Source organism: Callithrix jacchus, chromosome 19 (genome assembly GCF_049354715.1).
Source record: "Callithrix jacchus isolate 240 chromosome 19, calJac240_pri, whole genome shotgun sequence".
NCBI lineage: Eukaryota > Metazoa > Chordata > Mammalia > Primates > Cebidae > Callithrix > Callithrix jacchus.
This window is the reverse complement of record NC_133520.1, coordinates 8,398,205-8,406,615: the sequence shown is the minus strand read 5'-3', so window position 1 is coordinate 8,406,615 and position 8,411 is coordinate 8,398,205.

Sequence of the window (8,411 nt, the reverse complement as noted above, 5' to 3'; positions counted from 1 at the left end):
GTAAACACTACAAATTAGGATTTGCTTTTTCTATCCTTCCCAAAGTCAGTTGTTTAACATGTAGCAACACTACTGACTGTAATCAAGGTGATTAAAAAAATTTTTTTTAACTTAATTTTTTTCATGCATCATTTTTTCAAAAAGTCTTAAGTAGGCTTTCATGAACACCTGACATTTATTTTCATAGGAAACCGATCCTATTCTGCACATGTCTTACTTCCTGGTTTTCTCTTGCTAAGCCTTATATAAATGTGTAAGAAGGTATAGTCTGGCTCAAGCAATGGCTCTCTCTAAAGCCGGAATTTAACTTCCAGCATTACCATATTTTAGTAGTATAGCATCCAAGTTTTTCTAATCTCTATAATCTCAGTTTTATCACCTAACGTAAGGTTATTAACACTATGCACATTGTACCTGCTTTGGTATTAGAAAAGATAATTCATATAAATCATTTAGCACAGATTTTTTTTTTTTTTTCTGGTGGTGGGTCTTGCTTTGTTGTCCAAACTGGAGTGCAGTGGTGCGAAGTCCACTGCAACCTCAGACTCCTGGGCTCAAGTGATTCTCCTGCTTCAGCCTCTCGAGTAACTATACCCAGCTAAGTTTAAAAAATTTTTTTTGTAAAGATAGGATCTCACCATATTTTCCAGGCTGGTCTTGAATTCCTAGGCCCAAGTGATCCTTTTGCCATTTCCTCTCAAAGCACTGGAATTATAGAAGTGACACTGTATCTGGCCTCAGCACAGATTCTTATTTTGTACACCACAAAGAAATAAACAAACATTGCCAGTTAAACCACAGCATGGCATTATTATTTGTAAAACACATCTCTATTTCAGAAGTGTTAAAATACGGGGAAATAGGGCCGGGTGTGGTGTCTCACGCCTGTAATCCCAGCACTTTGGGAGGCCGAGGTCGGTGGATCACGAGGTCAAGAGATCGGGACCATCCTGGTCAACATGGTGAAACCCCATCTCTACTAAAAATACAACAATTTAGCTGGGCATGGTGACACGTGTCTGTAATCCCAGCTACTCAGGAGGCTGAGGCAGGAGAATTGCCTGAACCCAGGAGGTGGAGGTTGCGGTGAGCCAAGATCGCGCCATTGCACTCCAGCCTGGGTAACAAGAGTGAAACTCCGTCTCAAAAAAAAAAAAAAAAAAAAAAAACGGGGAAATACATCTTTTTTTTCTTTATTTCTTTCTTATTTCTATGGAGAAATATATATCTTAAAATCAATGATATAGGATGGTAAACTCTCAAGTATTTTCTACAGTGAGAATACTGGACTCCATTTATTGCAGGAATAATAGTTTGGAAAAATCTGGACTCAACTAATACAAAAAAGATCCCATTGGGATTATGATAACACATTCCTAAGTATTGCTATGACTTTGGTTTGTTTTATTTCTAAACTTGTGGAAAAACATGCACATTTTCTTAAAAAAGCAGATAGTACCATAATTTTTTGAGATCTTTTCAAAAGCATTTGAAGGAAATTAGTTAGTTTATTGGCATTAGCATCTCAAGCTATACTTTCTTCACACTTGCCAATCAGTTTATGTAAAATCACAAGTGGAGTTTATGCTAATAAGTTGTTTTTTTGCTAATCATGACCTCTCTCCTCTCCCTAGGCTTTTCTGAATTTAAAAGTTTAGGGAAAATAAAAACATTTCCAAAATTGTATGTGAGCGTCAAGGTAAATTAATTATTGATAACAACAGTATTTCAGTCCAGTTTCAGTTACCAGAACAGAATGGCACACACTGGGTCGTTTATGCAGAAAAGAAGTTGATTTCTTACAGTTCTGGAGGCTGCACAATCAAAGGGCATGGCTTTAGCCTCTGGTTAGGGTCTTTGGGATGCATTATCCCTTTGTGGAAAGATGGAAGAGCAAGCGATCGTGTGCAAAAGAGAGAGCATGAAGGGCTGGGCTCGCTTTATAACAACCTACTCTCAAGATAACTAACCCACTCCCACAATAATAGCCTCAATCCATTCATAAGTATAGAGCCCAAATGACCTAATTACTTCTTGCAGGCCCTCACCTTTTAATATGGTTAGACTGGCAATTAAATTTCAGCATGAGTTTCAGAGGATAAACATATAAACCACAGCAAACAGTAACACAGAACGAAATACTTGGTTCTCTCTTGCCAATTAGAAAATTTATATCTTATTGGAAATACAGCCATTTTAGTAATACATCTACCAGCTATTTAAAGGACAAAATTTAATTGTGACATTTAAGGTAACCAATAATCAGGAATTATGTAAACTATGAATTCATTATGTTCAAAATACAAGTGGCTGGCAGATAATTTATGGTAGCTCATGGCATTAGTCATGCTAACAAAGTCCTAAGCAATTGAACGATAATGTATGTGGTAAAAAATCTAGAAGACAATAAGTGCTGCTTTTTAAAAGGTCAAAAATCAAAGCAAATTGAAGAACCAAATTCACTGTAGAGATAGTTTATCCTGAATAAGCTTTGTGTTTGAACAGACAATAACATGGACAATCATTCGTAAGGAGCAAAATGAGACACAATTTGTTGTTGCAGAATTTGAAAAGCAAATGCTGTAAACTTTAGCTTGTCCAGTAATTTCTTTTGAGACAAGTAATTTAAAAAAATGTCTCTCTGAAACAGCTTTGCTAGTAATACCAAATGCTTAATGAGTGATCATTTATATAAAAGAGAAGTAAAAACAAGGAACATTATTATCTCATTTATGCTGTAAGTAACTCTAGGGGTCTCACACACCAGATGTCCCTTAACCTTTGGGATAAGGAAATAATTTGCTATTTAGTCAGATAAAAGACTCTGATTTTGTGGTATAGATAACAACTGTCAATTAAAAAAAGATTATTAATGATGATATGAAATCAGATTTTATGTGTGAAAATGAGCCACCCACATTTTATTTTTTCCAAAAATGTGTAACCTTGTCTCACATTTTATTAGCAAATTTAGCTGCATAATAACAATCCTTTGGCATCTATTTGTATTCTATTTTCATTTGTCTATTCTGTTCCTCTTTACTCCGTCCCCATCCTCACATTGTCCTCAAATAGTCATCATATGCTCTCTGTGTGTATGACACTGTACTACTATATGCAGGCTTGCTGGATCTCAGCCATTCTAGCTAAATCACATTCCCTAAAAAACTTACCCTTTGGAGAACAATGTTTCTTGTGAGGTATGACATTAAACTCTGTAAATTAGCAAAGTCCATTTGAGCTTTTTTTCAAAGAAATTAAATTTCAAAAGTGCTGAGATGTTAAGCAATGGATAAAACAAGGGAGTAAATTATTCATAAATGTATTAATAAATATTTCAGTGCTAAATGGAGTCCTGGTTAATGTACATTAATATCTTAGTAAGTGAAATTCTTTGAATGTTTTATATGTTACAATTTAAAGTATTTAGTATTATTGACCATGAATCTATAGATAAAATATTTAACAAAAGTCACCAATAAATATGAAAAGGGCACTTTGGTAAGTTTTAATAAATAAACTCATTAATAGTGTAAAATATTTACAGGCAAAGATACTTATCATATCCTAAATCTGATTTTATTGTATGATTAGGATTCTTTCTACTTGAAATAGATTGTCAAAATGAACTCTGAACACAAATATTAAGAGCATTATTGCTGTATCACTAAATGTACAGCCTCTCGTTATGTTGTACATATATCCCTGAAATGTTTTTGAATGCACTTTATAAACTCGAATTGTAAGCTTATTTTTCAACTTGTAGCAAACATTCCATTTTCAAACATTTGTCACTTTTGCATAGGCAGGATAAAGAATGTATTAGTCCTGTCAACTGCAAAACTGTTGCTTCGGTCACTCACTGAACACCAGTAATATTATATAGCTGCTCACAGTTAATGGGAATGTTAAGTAATCTCACTAATTTTTATGTATGTGGCACAGCAGAATACCATTTCAGAAAATGTTCTACAGCATGGCACTTTTGACATTTTGGGACTGATAATGATTTGTTGTGGGGCTGTCCTAGCCCGTGCGTTGTAGGATGTTTAGGAGGATCCCTGGCCTTTACACCCTAAATGCCAGCAGTATCTTCAACTAGTTGTGACAACCGAAAATATCCCTAAATATTGCCAAGTGTGCCCTGGAAGACAAAATGATCCCCTATATAAAGAATTACTATTTTACCATGACATGTTTTATAAAAGGAATTTAAGCTTAGGAGTCCTACCATGAGGAGGTCTCAAAAATCCTTTATCTTAAAAGACAGAAAATGGTCAGTGGTCTGCAGTGATCACTCTTTTATAACCAACTTTATTGAAGTATAACTTACATACAATAACATGCAGATGGTAAGGGCACAGTTTGATGAATTTTAATAGACGTACCCATGTAACTACTACCTCAACTAAGACACAGAACATTTCCATCACTTTAAAAAGTTCATTCTGCTACTGTGCTGTCAATCCTGGCTTTTACTAATCCAAACCCTACATCAGAAAAGCACTGATTTCCATCCCAATACAGTAGTTTTAGCTACTGTGGAACTTCATGTAAATGGAAAAGAAGGTACAGGTCTATATCCTTTTATGTCTGACTTCTTTCACTCAATTTAATCTGTGAAATTCATCCATATTATTGTGTGTATCAGCAATTTGTTCATTGTTATTTCTTAGAAGTATCCATTTGTTTGATTACCTGACAATTTGTTTATTCATTTACCTGTGGAAGGACTTTGGGTTGTTTCCAGTTTTGGGCTATCAGAAAACAACCGTTTTGAACTTTCATGCACAAGCTTTTTTATAAACATGAGTTTTTATATCTCTTGGGTAAGTACCTAGAGCTGCAATTGCTGCATCATGAGATAGATTTTGTTTACCTTCATAGGTAAACCCTCTCACTAATGATGTGCAAGAGTTCCAGTTGTTCCACATTTTCACCAACACTCTTGATATTACTATGATTTCTAGGGGTATCTCATGGAGATTTTAATTTACTTTTCCCTGATGATGTTGAGTATCTTTTCATGTGCTAATTTCCCATTGGCATACCTTCTTTTGTGATGTGTCTGCCTAAGGCTTTTGCTCATTTTTAAATTGGGTTTTTTCTTGTTGAGTTGTAAGAGCTCATTACATATTCCAGACCCCGTGTGTGTGTGTGTGTGTGTGTGTGTGTGTGTCTGTGTGTGTGTGGGTACATATTATCTTTTGGGAACAAAAAACAACCAAAATCAAGATTGCATTTAGAGTATCCCATTATTGGAAGTAAATCCTTATAAGATTATTTTTATAAAGCAACCATCTAACCATGAGTTTATTCTATTTTCATGTAATTGGTTTGCTTATAGGAAGGCTTTATAGTTATAAATTGTAGTACCTATAATAGAAAGTATTCATTCTCCAGTACAGTCACCAACAACTCTGTAATCCTTGTAATCAATTAAAAAAACAAAAACCTTTACTTTGTCAAAGGTTCTGAAGTGTTCTTCTTTAAGGCGGTGTGCCTGTGTATGGCGCACTGTACCTAACTAACTAAATTGATATTAACTCAGCATAGAGGACAAATGTTGGCAAATACAATGCAATGCTCTGTGACATTTCGCACACAGCATGTAGAATTGGAATGAAGTTTCTTTGGTTAGATGAAACAGTCATTTAACAAAAGGTAATTAAGTAATTACGTACTTTATTAGAATCATAGAAATTTAGAGCGGAAAGTATAGAGACCATCGTAGTCCAATATTCTCCTTTCACTGTCGTTTCAGTGGAGACAGAATGCTGGGGCTGTTTTAAAACTAGAGCTACATAGAGGAATTGGTCTTTGTTAAACAAGCCGTCTTGTTTTGTTAAACAAGGCATGCATGATGAGTGTACAGCAAATGTGATGGAATAGGATAATTAGGATGATGAGGAACATTCATACCATTCTTTAGGAGCTCTTTCCCCAGGGAATCCTGTATTTTAATATACCGTATCTCCTGGCAAAGAAGGTGCTGTAGTGTATAAATGAAAGGGCTGTCTGGGTGGGGGTTCCAGGCTAGCCCACTTCCAACTGTGGTATTTCCTAATTAGTCTGTAAAATTTTCGGGAAATTTTTACTGCTTTAGTCCAAAGAAATAAGGGAATAAGTTGGAGTCATATCCCTTGGAGGGCCTACAGGGAATGTGAAGTTTGGAGTTAATGCAGACAGTTCTCAGCTTTGGGTGGTTCTACCCCACTGTCTTACATTTGTGGCATTCCATCACTTTCCCAGATATTGCCATTTTGTGCCTTGAAAAAAAGCATGTAGGTTTAAAAAATGAACTTATATCATCCTTCCTTCCTTAGCTAATGGTGTCACTGTCTGGTTTCTCAATGTCCCTCCAACTCCCTTGTACTGAATGTGTGTCCCTTCCAAATCTCATGTTGAAATGTAATTCCCAGTGCTGGAGGTGGGGCCTGCTAGGAGGTACTGGGTCATGGGGCAGATCCCTCATGAATGGCTTCCTTCTGTCCTTATGAGAGTGAGTGGGTTTCTGCAGGATCCCGTTAAGACTGTGGCAGCTACTTCCTCCCACTCCCCACTCACTCCCACTCTGGCCACGTGATGCATGTGCTCCTCCATCTTCCACCATCATTAGAAGCTTCCTGAAGCCCTCACCAGAAACAGATGCCAGAACTGTGCTTCATGTACAGCCTGCAGGACCGTGACCAATTAATCCTCTTTGTACATTACCCAGTGTAAAGTATTCCTTTATAGCAGTGCAAGAACGAACTAACACATTCCTTAAATGAAGGAATATATGAAAAGCTTCTAGCAGTGTGTCAGGCCCAATACATTGTAGTCCCCAACCCTTTATCATGGCATAAAAGGGCCCTTCTGAATTGACTTCTCATTTACAGGACTCTCCCATCCTCCCTTCTTTTCCTCCACCTCTCACTGCCTTCTCCAAAGTGTGTCCCGTGTTCCAGAACACCGGGGTCTTCTCTATTCTGTGCACTACTCAGCTGCTCTATCTTTGTTCATGTCGTTACCATGGCCTAGAAGTCACACCCACACACTGTCGGCCTGCAGAATCCCTACTATTCCTTGAGAATCAAATCAAGTGTCAACTCTCTGAAGCTCTCCGATTCTCCTTTTCTCTACTACCTCTGCCTCAGAAGGAAATTTAGTATTGCTGCCTAATTTTGATTTTGTTCATAGCTCTATCATAATACTGGCCACAATACAGCAGTTATTTGTTTATGTACTTGCTTCTTTTTTTTTTTTTTGAGACGGAATTTCGCTCTTGTTACCCAGGCTGGAGTGCAATGGTGCAATCTCAGCTCACTGCAACCTCTGCCTCTTGGGTTCAGGCAATTCTCCTGCCTCAGCCTCCTGAGTAGCTGGGATTACAGGCATGTGCCACCATGCCCAGCTTATTTTTTGTATTTTTAGTAGAGACGGGGTTTCACCATGTTGACCAAGGATGGTGTCGATCTCTTGACCTCGTGATCCACCCACCTCGGCCTCCCAAAGTGCTGGGATTACAGGCGTGAGCCACCGCACCCGGTCTCAATGTACTTGCTTCTTATGATAACTAGTGAAGTCTTGGAAGTAGAGACTGTGTGTTCTATAACCAACTTGTAGTCCAGTGCCCAAAATATGGTGAGGGTTTGGTGACTGTTTGCTGGTTGGAACAAAATTGATATGTGCACCACATTTATTTAAAACCACAGCCCCAGGGTCACTGGTCAATTACCTCAGGTAAGACAGCAAGGAGAGATGGTGTACAGTGAAGCTCAGCAAAGCAGGGAAAAGTAGGAAAACTTTCTTAAGTAGCAGTAGACCCAGAGATTAGTTTTTCTCCAGAGGTTTCATTTCATTTCAGTACATTTAAAAAGAGAAGCCATATAAATCAAGCAATCCACCGCTTCGGAAAAGCTGTGTTACCTTCAAGGGGTCTATTCTGAGAAAAATATGCATGTTTGCACAAAAGTTATTTTATTGGTCAGAAAATTATTTTCATAATCTTATCCTACTTAAATATTTTACCATCCTTTAAAATGCCGGAGAGAAAAAACAATACACGATTCTGGTAAGGGCTCCAATTCACTGTAAAAGCAAAATATGGGACTTGAGATGGGTAGAAAGAGAAATGATTTGTGCATTTGGATTTAATTTATTATTTAAAACTTAGAAAAAATTATTTAACACTTCAAACACATAGATACTAGTATGACAGATCCCTCTCCTTCCAACTGCATTAAATCTTCGTTTTCTTTCCTATTTTTTCTTTTTTCTCCTTCCTCCCTCCCTTCCCTCCCTCCCTCCCTCCCTCCCTCCCTCCCTCCCTCCCTCCCTCCTTCCTTCCTTCCTTCCTTCCTTCCATCCTTCCTTCCTTCTTTCCTTCCTTCTTTTTTTTTTTTTTGAGACAGGAATCTCACTCTGTT